The sequence below is a fragment of the Myxine glutinosa genome, chromosome 6 (genome assembly GCF_964187855.1).
Source record: "Myxine glutinosa chromosome 6, kmMyxGlut1.1, whole genome shotgun sequence".
Taxonomy (NCBI): domain Eukaryota; kingdom Metazoa; phylum Chordata; class Myxini; order Myxiniformes; family Myxinidae; genus Myxine; species Myxine glutinosa.
Genome location: NC_136266.1, coordinates 104,485,646 through 104,500,987, shown reverse-complemented (window position 1 = coordinate 104,500,987; position 15,342 = coordinate 104,485,646).

Sequence of the window (15,342 nt, the reverse complement as noted above, 5' to 3'; positions counted from 1 at the left end):
GGGTCGGGGAGGACCATGGTGCCGTGGGGTCGGGGAGGAACTCGCCCGGCACCCGCAGCGGTTGTCCGAAGACCAACTCCGCCGCGGATGCGCGCAGGTCGTCCTTGGGCGCCGTCCGGAGGCCCAGCAGGACCCAGGGGAGCCTGTCGACCCAGCCGCCGTCGCGGAGGGTGGCCCGGAGCGCGGCCTTCAACGAGCGGTCGAACCGCTCGCACAGGCCTTTGGCCTGGGGGTGGTAGGCCGTGGTTCGGTGCAGCTGGACCCCGAGCCCCCGCGCGACCGCCCCCCAGAGCTCTGATGTGAACTGGGGGCCGCGGTCGGACGAGATGTCCGAGGGGGCGCCGAACCGGGCGACCCAGATGGCGATGAACGCCTGTGCGACGTCCGCCGCCGTCAAAGGCACGGCCTCCGGCCACCGGGTGGTGCGGTCCACCATTGTCAGGACGTGGGTGAAACCCCGCGAGGGGGGCAGAGGTCCCACCAGGTCCACGTGTACGTGGTCGAACCTTCGTTCCGGCACTGTGAACGGGGCCAATGGGGCCTGGGTGTGCCGGTGCACTTTCGCGCGCTGGCACGTGAGGCACGTCCTGGTCCAGCGGCGGACGGCCTTCCGGAGGCCATGCCAGACGAACTTGTCGGTGACCAACCTCTGGAAGGCCTTCGTGCCCGGGTGGGACAGGCCGTGGATGGCGTCAAAAACCTGGCGCTGCCAGCCCGCGGGCACAATGGGGCGAGGCCGCCCGAGGGAGACGTCGCACAAGAGGGCCGCGCCGTCGAACGGCACCTCGGTGACACGGAGGCCCGTGACGGCGGTCTGCAAGGCCTGGACGCCGGGGTCCGCGGCCTGGTCCACCGCCATCCGGGCATAGTCGATGCCAAGGTGGACTGCGTGGGCGACGGACCGGGAAAGGCAATCCGCCACCGGGTTGTCCTTCCCCGCGACGTGCCGGATGTCCGTTGTATATTCGGACACGGCCGAGAGGTGACGCTGCTGCCGGGCCGACCACGGCTCGGCGACCTTGCCCATCGCGAAGACCAGTGGCTTGTGGTCGACGAAGGCCGTGAACGCACGGCCCCCGAGCAGATGGCGGAAGTGCCTGACCGCCAGGTGAAGCCCGAGCAACTCGCGGTCGAAGGTACTATAGCGGCGTTCGGGCGGGCGAAGCTGCCGGCTGAAGAACGCCAGCGGTTGCCAAGCACCACGCACCCATTGCTCGTGCACCGCGCCCACCACGTAGTCCGAGGCGTCGGTGGTGAGGGCGATCGGTGCATCGGGCGCCGGGTGCGCGAGCATGGTGGCATTAGCCAGGGCGAGCTTCGCGCCTGCGAACGCCGCGTCCATCTGCTCGGTCCAGGTAACGTCACCTTTGCCCGGCTTCCCTCGGAGGGCCTCGTGCAAGGGGCGCAGGAGCTGGGCGATGCGGGGCAGGAACCGATGGTAAAAGTTTACCATGTCCAGGAACTCCTGGAGCCCCTTGATCGTGCGGGGGTGCGGAAACCCCTTCACCGCCTCCACCTTGGCCGGTAGGGGGACGGCCCCGTGCCTGGTGACGCCTTGCCCCAAAAAGTCGATGTCGGCGATGCCGAACCGGCACTTGGCGGGGTTCACGATGAGGCCATGCTGGCCCAGACGTTCGAAGAGCGTGCGGAGATGGTGAAGGTGCTCTTCGCGGGACGCGCTGGCGACGAGGATGTCGTCCAGGTAGACGTACACGAAATCCAAGTCGCGCAAGACGCTGTCCATTAGTCGCTGGAACGCCTGAGCCGCATTCTTCAAACCGAAGGGCATCCGAAGAAATTCGAAAAGTCCGAACGGCGTGATGACCGCCATCTTCGGGATGTCCTCCGGCCTGACGAGGACCTGATGGTAGCCGCGTATGAGGTCCACCTTTGAAAAGAAGGACATGCCCGCCAACCGGGCGGAGAAGTCCTGGATGTGGGGGACGGGGTAGCGGTCGGGGGTGGTGGCGTCGTTGAGGCGCCGGTAGTCCCCGCACGGTCGCCATCCCCCGCCGGGCTTTGGCACGATGTGAAGCGGCGACGCCCAAGCACTCTCAGAGTGCCGCACGATGCCGAGCCGCTCCAGCGTAGCGAACTCCGCTTTAGCTACCGCGAGCTTCATCGACTCGAGGTGGCGTGCCCGGGCGTAGACCGGTGGCCCGGCGGTGGGGATGTGGTGTTCCACCCCGTGCTTGACGGCCCCCGCCGAGAAGGTGGGCCGCGTAAGGGCCGGGAAGCTGGCGAGGAGGCGGGTGAAGTCGTCCGCTGCCGGAAGCGTACAAACTAACCTCGCCGGGACCGAACCGCTCAGCAAGCCGCTTGGCGAGCCGCTCAGTGAGCCGTTCAACGAGCTGCTCAGCGCGCAAGCAAGCGAGCTGAACGTTTCAGCCTGGACGAGACGTCTGTTCTTCACATCGACCAACAACCCGTGTGCACAGAGGAAGTCCGCACCGAGCAGCGACCATGGGGACACTAGCGGTTACGAACGTCCACGTGAAGCGTTGCCTTCCGAACCGCAGGGAGAGGCAGCGCTTCCCGAATGTGCGTATGGGTGTGCTGTTCGCGGCAAGCAACGCGGGGCCCCAGCCCGCGGTGTGCTTGTCGGACGTAGAGGCAGGGATAACGCTCACCTGTGCCCCCGTATCGCATCGGAAACGGCACCCGGACAAGGTGTCCATTATAAAAAGAAGGCTGCCGGAATGGCCGACGCTCAGGGCCGCTACCGAGCGCCGGCTTTGTAGTTTCCCGACTTGCCGAAGGGGCACGGCGGGCAACAATTCCTCGCCTTGTGGCCAAACCTGGCGTGGAAATGGCACCAGGTTTGCGGCTAAGGTGGAGGCCGCGGTTTTCGCGGTGGTGGTGGGCGTGGCCGCGGCCACGCGGCGTGCATCAGCCTCGGGATCCCCGAGGTGTGGTGCATCAGCATCAGGGTCAGCCTCGGGATGCGCGACGGCCGCGCCAAAACTCACCTGCACGTCCAAAGCCGCGAAGAACCTGTTGGCCTCGGCAGCGAGAGCTCGGGGTTCCGTCGTCACAGAACCGGCCAACGCGAGGCGGACTCGTGCCGGCAGCTGGCGTCGAAATAACGCCCGGAAAAGAGCGTTCAGGGTTTCGTCGCCCATCAACGACAGCATATGGTCCATGCGGACCGACGGTCGCGTGTCGCCGAGCTCGGGGAGGTCCAGGAGGCGGTCGGCCCATGCGTCCACCGTGAGGCCGAACGTGGTGAGGAGGAGACGCTTGATCGCATCGTACCTGCCGTCGGCCGGTGGGTTCCTCAGCACCGACACGACGCGGGCAGCCGGGCCGGGCCCGAGGGAGGCGACCACGTGGCAGTACCTGGTCTCGTCCACCGTGATGCCACGAAGTCGGAACTGGGCTTCTGCCTGCAGGAACCAGACTTCGGCTTGCGTCTCCCAGAACTCGGGGAGTTTCATTTGGACCGCGTTGGTTGCCATTGCTGTGGCGTCGGGGTCACCCCATCGGGGTCATCACGTCGGGGTCACCAATGAAGCGCGGTGCTACGCGCGCTTACTTGTACAACAAGAAGGAAGCGTACAACGCGGTAAGTTTAAGAGTCTTTATTATCAGAGCTCAACTGTAGCACTGGAGCGCTCCGGGCTGCGCGCCCGGTGTATATCCCGCGGCCACGCCTACCCCTTGGGCGTGGCCGCCGCCCACTTGGTGCGTGGAATGATGCCCTCACGCCAGTGAGCTTTCGTGTCCGCCACAAAGTAATCAATCAATTAATTGATGAATCAAAAAACAAAAAAATACCAGTTTTGACAAAGGACTTGCTCCCTGTTGTGGCCAAATTTCAGCTTCCTAGCTCAAAGGATGGCTGAGATATCGCCCGGACAAACAAGAAAACAAGAAACCGGAGTGAAAACTGAGTACTCCCTCATCGCCGGGCCCCCTTCGATGCCCGGAAATGACGTCATGCAGCGCCTGGAGATGGAATAGGAAAGGAGCGGTGTACAATACGCTTAACTAGCTGCTGAGTATCCCAGCTGCTTAAATGTCAGTTCACTAATCTGTATGCAAAATGAAACAAAATCAAAATTTTCAAAAAAAATAAAAAGACGGGATTAAAAGTGGTATACTGTGGCGGACACAAAAGCCCACTGGCGTGGTGACATCATTCCGCGCACCAAGTGGGCGGTGGCCACGCCCGAGGGGAAGGCGTGGCCTCATGATATACACCGGGCGCGCAGCCCGGAGCGCGCCAGTGTTACAGTGAGCTCCTGAAATAAAGACGCATATAAGTTACCGCTTGTCCGCTTCCTCCTTGCTTGCAAGCAGCGCGCGTAACGCCACGCTTTACTGGTGACCCCCTCGACGTTGGATCTGCCGGAGCGATCCTTCCACACGCGACGCCATTGCCATGGCCAACTTCATCAAACTTCCCGAATTTTGGGAGGCTCAGGCCGAAGTCTGGTTCGTCCAGGCCGAAGCCCAATTTCAGCTTCGGCGCCTCACCGGCGATGACACGCGCTATTGCCACGTCGTCGCCTCCCTCGGGCCCGGCACGGCTGCTCGAGTTGTGTCCGACCTTCGCCACCCACCGGACGGCCACAAGTACGAGGCACTCAAGCGGCTACTCCTAGCCACGTTCGGCCTCACGGACGACGCACGGGCCGACCGCCTCCTGGATCTCCCCGAGCTCGGTGACACGCGCCCGTCGGTCCAAATGGACCATATGCTGTCACTGTTGGGCGACGAAGCCCCCGGTTCTCTATTCCGGGCGCTTTTCCGTCGCCAACTTCCAGCGCAGGTTCGCCTCGCGTTGGCCGGGACCGGGATAACGGAACCCCGAGCATTGGCAGCCGAGGCGGACAGGTACTTCGCCGCTTCGGACACGCGGGCGAGAGTCGGCGTGGCCGTCACGGCCCTCGAGGCTGATGCTGCTGATGCTGCTGATGCTGCTGTTCCACAGCATCAGCTTATACAGCATACGCAGCATGCTGATACGCACCTCGTGACCGCCGCCACGCCCCGCCCACCGCCGCGGCGAAACCCGCCACCGCGGGGAAACCCACCAACTCCACCGGCCTGGCGGAGCCAGCCGCGCTCCTCCAGCTCCACCACCTGGTGCTGGTTCCACGCCAAGTTCGGCCACGAAGCTCGGCAGTGTCATCCGCCATGCTCCTTCAACAGGTCGGGAAATGCCCGGGCCGGCGCTCAATAGTGGCGATGAGCGCCGGCCGTTCGAGCAGCCTGCTGTTCATAACGGACACCTTCTCCGGGTGCCGTTACCTGTGCGACACGGGAGCGCAGGTGAGTGTCGTTCCCGCCGGCACGTCAGACAAGCACGGTCTGAAGAATGCGGCTCAGGCGTTTGGCGGGTGGGGGCCCCGCGCTGCTTGCCGCGAACAGGACGCCCATCCGTACGTACGGAAAACGCTGCCTCTCTCTGCGGTTCGGAGGGCAGGTTTTCCGATGGACGTTCGTCACCGCCGACGTGCCCATGGCACTGCTTGGCGCGGACTTCCTGTGCGCTAATGGGCTCCTGGTCGATGTCAAGCGCAGACGTCTTGTCCAGGCCGAGACGTTCAGCTCGCTCGCTTGTGCGTTGCCCAGCTCGTCGGGCAGCTCAACGAGCGGCTTGCCAAGCGGCTTGCCGAACGGTTCGGTTCCGGCCACGTTGGTCTGTACGCTTCCGGCAGCGGACACATTCACCCGCCTCCTCGCCGGCTTCCCGGCCCTCACGCGGCCCACCTTCTCGGCGGGGGCCGTCAAGCACGGGGTGGCCCATCACATCCCCACCGTCGGGCCACCGGTCTACGCCCGGGCACGCCGCCTCGAGCCGACGAAGCTGGCGGTGGCAAAAGCGGAGTTTGCTACCCTGGAGCGACTCGGCATCGTTCGGCGCTCAGAGAGCGCTCGGGCGTCGCCGCTGCACATCGTGCCGAAGCCCTGCGGGGGATGGCGACCGTGCGGGGACTATCGCCATCTCAATGACGCCACAACTCCCGACCGCTACCCCGTCCCCCACATTCAGGACTTTTCCGCCCGTTTGGCGGGCAGGTCCTTCTTCTCGAAGGTGGACCTCATACGCGGCTACCATCAGGTCCCCGTCAGGCCGGAGGACGTCCCGAAGACGGCGGTCATCACGCCATTCGGACTCTTCGAGTTCCTGCGCATGCCCTTCGGTCTGAAGAATGCGGCTCAGGCGTTCCAGCGACTGATGGACAGCGTCCTGCGCGACTTGGATTTTGTCTACGTCTACCTGGACGATATCCTCGTCGCCAGCGCGTCCCGCGAAGAGCACCTAAGCCACCTCCGCACGCTCTTCGAACGCCTGGGCCAGCATGGCCTGATTGTGAACCCCGCAAAGTGCCGGTTCGGCGCCGCCATAATCGATTTTCTGGGGCACCGTGTCACCAGGCACGGAGCCGTCCCCCTGCCGGCCAAGGTGGAGGCGGTGAAGGGGTTTCCGCGCCCCCGCATGATCAGAGGGCTGCAGGAGTTCCTGGGCATGGTGAACTTTTACCATCGGTTCCTGCCCCGTATCGCCCAGCTCCTGCGCCCCCTGCACGAAGCTCTCCGAAGTAAGCCGGGCAAACGCGACGTTACCTGGACCGAGCAGATGGACACGGCGTTCACGGGCGCGAAGCTCCCCTTGGCTAACGCCACCATGCTCGCGCACCCGGCGCCCGATGCACCGATCGCCCTCACCACCGATGCCTCGGACTACGCGGTGGGCGCGGTGCACGAGCAATGGGTGCGTGGAGCTTGGCAACCGCTGGCGTTCTTTAGCCGGCAGCTTCGCCCGCCCGAACGCCGTTACAGTACCTTCGACCACGAGTTGCTCGGGCTTCACTTGGCGGTCAGGCACTTCCGCCATCTGCTCGAGGGCCGTGCGTTCAATGCCTTCGTCGACCACAAGCCGCTGATCTTCGCGATGGGCAAGGTCACCGAGCCGTGGTCGGCCCGGCAGCAGCGTCACCTCTCGGCCGTGTCCGAGTACACGACGGACATCCAGCACGTCACGGGGAAGGACAACCCGGTGGCGGATTGCCTTTCCCGGGCCGTCGCCCACACAGTCCACCTCGGCATCGACTATGCCCGGATGGCAGCGGACCAGGCCGCTGACCCCGACGTCCAGGCCTTGCGGACCGCCATCAAGGGCCTCCGCGTCACCGAGGTGCCGTTCGACGGCGCAGGCGCGGCCCTCTTGTGCGACGTCTCCCTCGGGCGTCCTCGCCCCATCGTGCCCGCGGGCTGGCAGCGCCAGGTGTTTGACGCCATCCACGGCCTGTCCCACCCGGGCGCGAGGGCCTCCCAAAGGCTGATCGCCGACAAGTTCGTCTGGCATGGCCTCCGGAAGGCCGTCCGCGGCTGGGCCAGGATGTGCCTCGCGTGCCAGCGCGCCAAGGTGCACCGGCACACCCAGGCCCCGTTGGCCCCTTCACGGTGCCGGAACGCCGGTTTGACCACGTCCACGTGGACCTGGTGGGACCTCTGCCCCCCTCGCGGGGTTTCACCTACGTCCTCACCATGGTGGACCGCACCACCCGGTGGCCGGAGGCCGTGCCCTTGGCGTCGACAACGGCGGCCGATGTCGCGCAGGCTTTCATCGCCACCTGGGTCGCCCGGTTCGGCGCCCCCTCGGACATCTCGTCCGACCGCGGCCCCCAGTTCACCTCGGAGCTCTGGGGGGCGGTCGCGCAGGGGCTCGGGGTCCGGCTGCACCGAACCACGGCCTACCACCCCCAGGCTAACGGCCTGTGTGAGCGATTTCACCGCTCATTGAAGGCCGCGCTCCGGGCCACCCTCCGCGACGGCGGCTGGGTCGACAGGCTCCCCTGGGTCCTGCTGGGCCTCCGGACGGCGCCCAAGGAGGACCTGCGCGCATCCGCGGCGGAGTTGGTCTTCGGGCAACCGCTGCGGGTGCCGGGCGAGTTCCTCCCCGACTCCACGGCACCATGGTCCGCGGCACAGCAGCGCTCTGCTCTGCAAGAGACTGCCCAGAGGTTCGCCCCGGTGCCAACGGCATGCCACGGGCACCCACCGACGCACGTCGCCCCGGAGCTTTGCACGGCGGAGTACGTCTTCGTCCGCCACGATGCCCACCGGACACCACTGCGGCCCCCGTACGACGGGCCTTTCCGCGTGCTGGAGACTGGGGCGAAGCACTTCACCCTGGACATCGGCGGTACTCCTGACCGTGTTTCGGTAGACCGCCTCAAGCCGGCCCACCTCGACGTGGACCATCCACCGCCAGTGGCCCGACCCCCACGTCGGGGCCGCCCCCCTGCGGGCAGACCCCCGGCACCGCCCAGCCCCGCCGCCACGCCACCCCCCGGTCCTGCACCCATCCCAGGGGCATCCCACCTGGCATCCCTGCACCCCGGACGCCGCCGATCGCCAGGGGGCGCTTCGGCCGGGTCATTCGTCTGCCCCGCAAACCGGCCCTCCAGGTGCGCGGGAATTCTGGGGGGGCGCGTGTGGCGGACACAAAAGCCCACTGGCGTGGTGACATCATTTCGCGCACCAAGTGGGCGGTGGCCACGCCCAAGGGGTAGGCGTGGCCTCATGATATACACCGGGCGCGCAGCCCGGAGCGCGCCAGTGTTACAGTGAGCTCCTGAAATAAAGACGCTGATAAGTTACCGCTTGTCCGCTTCCTCCTTGCTCGCAAGCAGCGTGCGTAACGCCGCGCTTTAATACGTCCCATCGTGGCCAGACCAATCCGCAAGGGAGGTCGGGCGTCGGCCTGAATCGCCACGAATAACTAATCATGGGAGACCACCAATGTAGGGTACCCAAAGGTGCCAGCCAATGGAGACAGAGCCCATGCTTATGACGCAATAAAAGTGTGGGTTATACAAACATTAGTGAAATGGGTCCTCAGCTTAGCTTGGTCATCCTGAGCTTATTTGGGCCTCGGGTTATTGGTCCTGGTCTTGAGCTACGGAGTCTCGCCTTTTGGCTATTCGATGGGGCTCGTTCTGCCTCGTCTGCCATGTGGTGCTTGAAGTGGATGTGTTGTGTTTGGAGAACGCTGACGGAGAACAGCGTGGCGCATATGAGAACCGAGATTTGTGGTGAGCCCAGGCAGTGTCCACACCAAGGAGGTTGCTTCTCTCCGAAAGAGCTGTCGCAAGGTGAGAAGGGGTCCGGTTTCACATACCCGATCTCTCTTTCTCTATTCAATTTCTCTCGCGTGGATGAGGCCGGCCATATTGCAGAGGGATTGCTTAGAATCCGAGGGCGGGTAAGTACGCATAGGGGATAAGGGGAATGTGCTATTGTCTTGTAAATATGTGCTTGTGCATTGCTTTTGTATAAAATGTCAGATTTTATTAAATGTATAAAATGCATTTGTGTCCTGACTTTTCCTGCTCGACCCGACGGTGGCATGTGACAGTTGATGATCTTTTGGTCTAGCACAATTGGGTTGTAGATAAGAATGCAGTAGGTGACACGGCTCCGCTCAACCGTCATGTCAATGTCAATGACGGCACGATACTCATTCGTAATGGTAACCTCGTCTGTATTGGTAACACGGCTTTGGACCTGGGAGCTGGCTCAACGTTACGAACGGCAATCGTGGTATAGACTTATTTTCCTTTTAATACATGGGTTAAGGCTCGTAATAGAGTACACACACACAACACACACACACACACACACACACACACACACACACACACACACACACACACACACACACACACACACACACACACACACACCACTTAACACAGCCACTGAGCTTGGGGGAAGTGCCGTCACCACCGTCACTTCCCATGATATTCTGGGTACTAGCGACGTCATAACAATGGCGCCGCTTTTCCCACCGTGCTAAGCGGGGCATTTACTCAGGAGGAATTTCCTCCTCCCCATGGATGCTAAACGATGGGGATTGTCTGTTCCCTATCCTTTTCAAGCAAGGAAGCAGCACGTCACATCTTTCAAGTCTTTGGTATGACTTGAACCGGTCCAAACCGGATGGGTGTGGTGCATCAAATGTGGTAAATCAAATGGATTCTGGATGGCCGTTGGCTCCTTAAGGGAGCTCATCCCCCCTTTGCCAGGTATTGTTTTTGGTCCTGGCATGGTGTCACAGTCACCCTCCCCACTAGCAAAGCCAGTGAGGGGGGGGGGGGGGGGGGGGGTTGGTCGGTTTAGTCGCCAACAACCCGACCAGGCGGCAGGTAGCGCTGGGTTGGTTACATGTTACCAGTGGCAGTCCCAAAAGACTGACCTGACCAAAGACTCGTCGTGCTGTCTGGAGTTATCCAAGGACGACGAATGCCACAATATTATCACAATAATTTATTACATTATCTCAAAATTAGTTAAACTCACAATAACTAATGGAAACAGTCATTTATAAATCAGAAAAACTTGTAAAATAAGTGGTCAATCATTTTTAGAGACTACCTGGACATTTTTACTCTTCATCAAGACTGCTAGGAGATAATCTGTGATCAGCAAATTTGTGGCCTAAAACAAGTATTGTAGAAGAAATAACTGGTAAAATTTCAGTTAATCATCAACACACGCAACTTCATTTTCTAATGAAAACAAGAAGAAAAAGACATAAAATGTCATAGCCCCTGCCATGGTTTTAGTAATTTTGCTGTATGGAGTTAAAAGGCTGTCAGTCGGCCATCTTTGGTCATATGACAAAACAAAATCTTCTGCACATGTATACTCATGTGTTGTTTTTGTGCCAAGTTTGAAGAAAATCGGCCCATGCATGTCCGAGAAATGGATGGGGACACGTTTAAGTAACAAAATGGCCGCCACAAAATAAAGTGAAGTGCAGGTGTATGCTATCATGTACTGTGATTGTACCAAGTCTGAACAAAATCGGACCATGCGTGTCCGAGAAATGGATGGGGACGCGTTTAAGTAACAAAATGGCCGCCACAAAATAAAGTGAAGTGCAGGTGTATGCTATCATGTACTGTGATTGTACCAAGTCTGAACAAAATCGGACCATGTGTGTCCGAGAAATAGTTGAGGACGTGTTCAACATCGGGTTTGTTTAAAACTAAAATGGCTGCCAGTCGGCCATATTTGGTCATATGACAAAACAAAATCTTCTGCACATGTATACTCATGTGTTGTTTTTGTGCCAAGTTTGAAGAAAATCGGCCCATGCATGTCCGAGAAATGGATGGGGACACGTTTAAGTAACAAAATGGCCGCCACAAAATAAAGTGAAGTGCAGGTGTATGCTATCATGTACTGTGATTGTACCAAGTTTGAACAAAATCGGCCCATGCATGTCCGAGAAATGGATGGGGACGCGTTTAAGTAACAAAATGGCCGCCACAAAATAAAGTGAAGTGCAGGTGTATGCTATCATGTACTGTGATTGTACCAAGTCTGAACAAAATCGGACCATGCGTGTCCGAGAAATGGTTGAGGACGTGTTCAACATCGGGTTTGTTTAAAACTAAAATGGCTGCCAGTCGGCCATATTTGATCGCATCGCAAAACAAAATGATGTGCATATGTATACCGTTGTGGCGGACACAAAAGCCCACTGGCGTGGTGACATCATTCCACGCACCGAGTGGGCGGTGGCCACGCCCGAGGGGTAGGCGTGGCCTCATGATATACCCCGGGCGACCAGCCCGGAGGAGTTCAGTGTTACAGTGTAGTCTTACAATAAAGACGTTTATATGTTACCGCTTGTCCGCTTCCTCCTTGCTCACAAGCAGCGCGCGTAACGCCGCGCGTTACTGGTGACCCTCGACGTTGGATCTGCCGGAGCGATCCTTCCACACGCGACGCCATCGCCATGGCCGCCTTCGTCAAACTTCCGGAATTTTGGGAGGCTCAGGCCGAAGTCTGGTTCGTCCAGGCCGAAGCCCAATTTCAGCTTCGGCACCTCACCGGCGATGACACGCGCTACTGCCACGTCGTCGCCTCCCTCGGGCCCGGCACGGCCGCTCGAGTTGTGTCCGTCCTTCGCCACCCACCGGACGGCCACAAGTACGAGGCACTCAAGCGGCTACTCCTAGCCACGTTCAGCCTCACGGACGACGCACGGGCCGACCGCCTCCTGGATCTCCCCGAGCTCGGTGAGACGCGCCCGTCGGTCCGAATGGACCATATGCTGTCACTGTTGGGCGACGAAGCCCCCGGTTCGCTATTCCGGGCGCTTTTCCGTCGCCAACTTCCAGCGCAGGTTCGCCTCGCGTTGGCCGGGACCGGGCTAACGGAACCCCGAGCATTGGCGGCCGAGGCGGACAAGTACTTCGCCGCTTCGGACACGCGGGCGAGCGTTGGCGTGGCCGTCACGGCCTTCGACGCTGATGTTCCACAGCATCATCTTCTACCGCACGCTGATGTTCCACAGCATCATCTTCTACAGCACGCTGATGTTCCACAGCATCATCTTCTACAGCACGCTGTGGTTCAGCAGCATGCTGATACGCACCTCGTGAACGCCGCCACGCCCCGCCCACCGCCGCGGCGAAAACCGCCACCGCGGGGAAACCCGTCGACTCCACCGGCCTGGCGGAGCCAGCCGCACTCCTCCAGCTCCACCACCTGGTGCTGGTTCCACGCCAAGTTCGGCCACGAAGCTCGGCGGTGTCATCCGCCGTGCTCCTTCAACGGGTCGGGAAACGCCCGGGCCGGCGCTCAATTGTGGCGATGAGCGCCGGCCGTTCGAGCAGCCTGCTGTTCATAACGGACACCTTCTCCGGGCGCCGTTACCTGTGCGACACGGGAGCACAGGTGAGTGTCATTCCCGCCGGCACGTCAGACAAGCACGCCGCGGGTGGGGGCCCCGCGCTGCTTGCCGTGAACGGGACGCCCATCCGTACGTACGGAAAACGCTGCCTCTCTCTGCGGTTTGGAGGGCAGGTTTTCCGATGGACGTTCGTCACCGCCGACGTGCCCATGGCACTGCTTGGCGCGGACTTCCTGTGCGCTAATGGGCTCCTGGTCGACGTCAAGCGCAGACGGCTTGTCCAGGCCGAGACGTTCAGCTCGCTCGCATGTGCGTTGCCCAGCTCAACGAGCGGCTTGCCAAGCGGCTTGCCGAACGATTCGGTTCCGGCCACGTTGGTCTGTACGCTTCCGGCAGCGGACGCATTCACCCGCCTCCTCGCCGGCTTCCCGGCCCTCACGCGGCCCACCTTCTCGGCGGGGGCCGTCAAGCACGGGGTGGCCCATCACATCCCCACCGTCGGGCCACCGGTCTACGCCCGGGCACGCCGCCTCGAGCCGACGAAGCTGGCGGTGGCAAAAGCGGCGTTCGCTACCCTGGAGCGACTCGGCATCGTTCGGCGCTCAGAGAGCGCTTGGGCGTCGCCGCTGCACATCGTGCCGAAGCCCGGCGGGGGATGGCGACCGTGCGGGGACTATCGCCGTCTCAATGACGCCACGACTCCCGACCGCTACCCCGTCCCCCACATTCAGGACTTTTCCGCCCGTTTGGCGGGCAGGTCCTTCTTCTCGAAGGTGGACCTCATACGCGGCTACCATCAGGTCCCCGTCAGGCCGGAGGACGTCCCGAAGACGGCGGTCATCACGCCATTCGGACTCTTCGAGTTCCTGCGCATGCCCTTCGGTCTGAAGAATGCGGCTCAGGCGTTCCAGCGACTGATGGACAGCGTCCTGCGCGACTTGGATTTTGTCTACGTCTACCTGGACGATATCCTCGTCGCCAGCGCGTCCCGCGAAGAGCACCTACGCCACCTCCGCACGCTCTTCGAACGCCTGGGCCAGCATGGCCTGATTGTGAACCCCGCAAAGTGCCGGTTCGGCGCCGCCACAATCGATTTTCTGGGGCACCGTGTCACCAGGCACGGCGCCGTCCCCCTGCCGGCCAAGGTGGAGGCGGTGAAGGGGTTTCCGCGCCCCCGCACGATCAGAGGGCTGCAGGAGTTCCTGGGCATGGTGAACTTTTACCATCGGTTCCTGCCCCGTATCGCCCAGCTCCTGCGCCCCCTGCACGAAGCTCTCCGAGGTAAGCCGGGCAAAGGCGACGTTACCTGGACCGAGCAGATGGACACGGCGTTCACGGGCGCGAAGCTCGCCTTGGCTAACGCCACCATGCTCGCGCACCCGGCGCCCGATGCACCGATCGCCCTCACCACCGATGCCTCGGACTACGCGGTGGGCGCGGTGCACGAGCAATGGGTGCGTGGAGCTTGGCAACCGCTGGCGTTCTTTAGCCGGCAGCTTCGCCCGCCCGAACGCCGTTACAGTACCTTCGACCGCGAGTTGCTCGGACTTCACTTGGCGGTCAGGCACTTCCGCCATCTGCTCGAGGGCCGGGCGTTCACTGCCTTCGTCGACCACAAGCCGCTGATCTTCGCGATGGGCAAGGTCACCGAGCCGTGGTCGGCCCGGCAGCAGCGTCACCTCTCGGCCGTGTCCGAGTACACGACGGACATCCAGCACGTCGCGGGGAAGGACAACCCGGTGGCGGATTGCCTTTCCCGGGCCGTCGCCCACGCAGTCCACCTCGGCATCGACTATGCCCGGATGGCAGCGGACCAGGCCGCTGACCCCGACGTCCAGGCCTTGCGGACCGCCGTCACGGGCCTCCGCGTCACCGAGGTGCCGTTCGACGGCGCGGGCGCGGCTCTCTTGTGCGACGTCTCCCTCGGGCGTCCTCGCCCCATTGTGCCCGCGGGCTGGCAGCGCCAGGTGTTTGACGCCATCCACGGCCTGTCCCACCCGGGCGCGAGGGCCTCCCAAAGGCTGATCGCCGACAAGTTCGTCTGGCATGGCCTCCGGAAGGCCGTCCGCGGCTGGGCCAGGACGTGCCTCGCGTGCCAGCGCGCCAAGGTGCACCGGCACACCCAGGCCCCGTTGGCCCCGTTCACGGTGCCGGAACGCCGGTTTGACCACGTCCACGTGGACCTGGTGGGACCTCTGCCCCCCTCGCGGGGTTTCACCTACGTCCTCACCATGGTGGACCGCACCACCCGGTGGCCGGAGGCCGTGCCCTTGGCGTCGGCAACGGCGGCCGATGTCGCGCAGGCTTTCATCGCCACCTGGGTCGCCCGGTTCGGCGCCCCCTCAGACATCTCATCCGACCGCGGCCCCCAGTTCACCTCGGAGCTCTGGGGGGCGGTTGCGCAGGGGCTCGGGGTCCGGCTGCACCGAACCACGGCCTACCACCCCCAGGCTAACGGCCTGTGTGAGCGATTTCACCGCTCATTGAAGGCCGCGCTCCGGGCCACCCTCCGCGACGGCGGCTGGGTCGACAGGCTCCCCTGGGTCCTGCTGGGCCTCCGGACGGCGCCCAAGGAGGACCTGCGCGCATCCGCGGCGGAGTTGGTCTTCGGGCAACCGCTGCGGGTGCCGGGCGAGTTCCTCCCCGACTCCACGGCACCATGGTCCGCGGCACAGCAG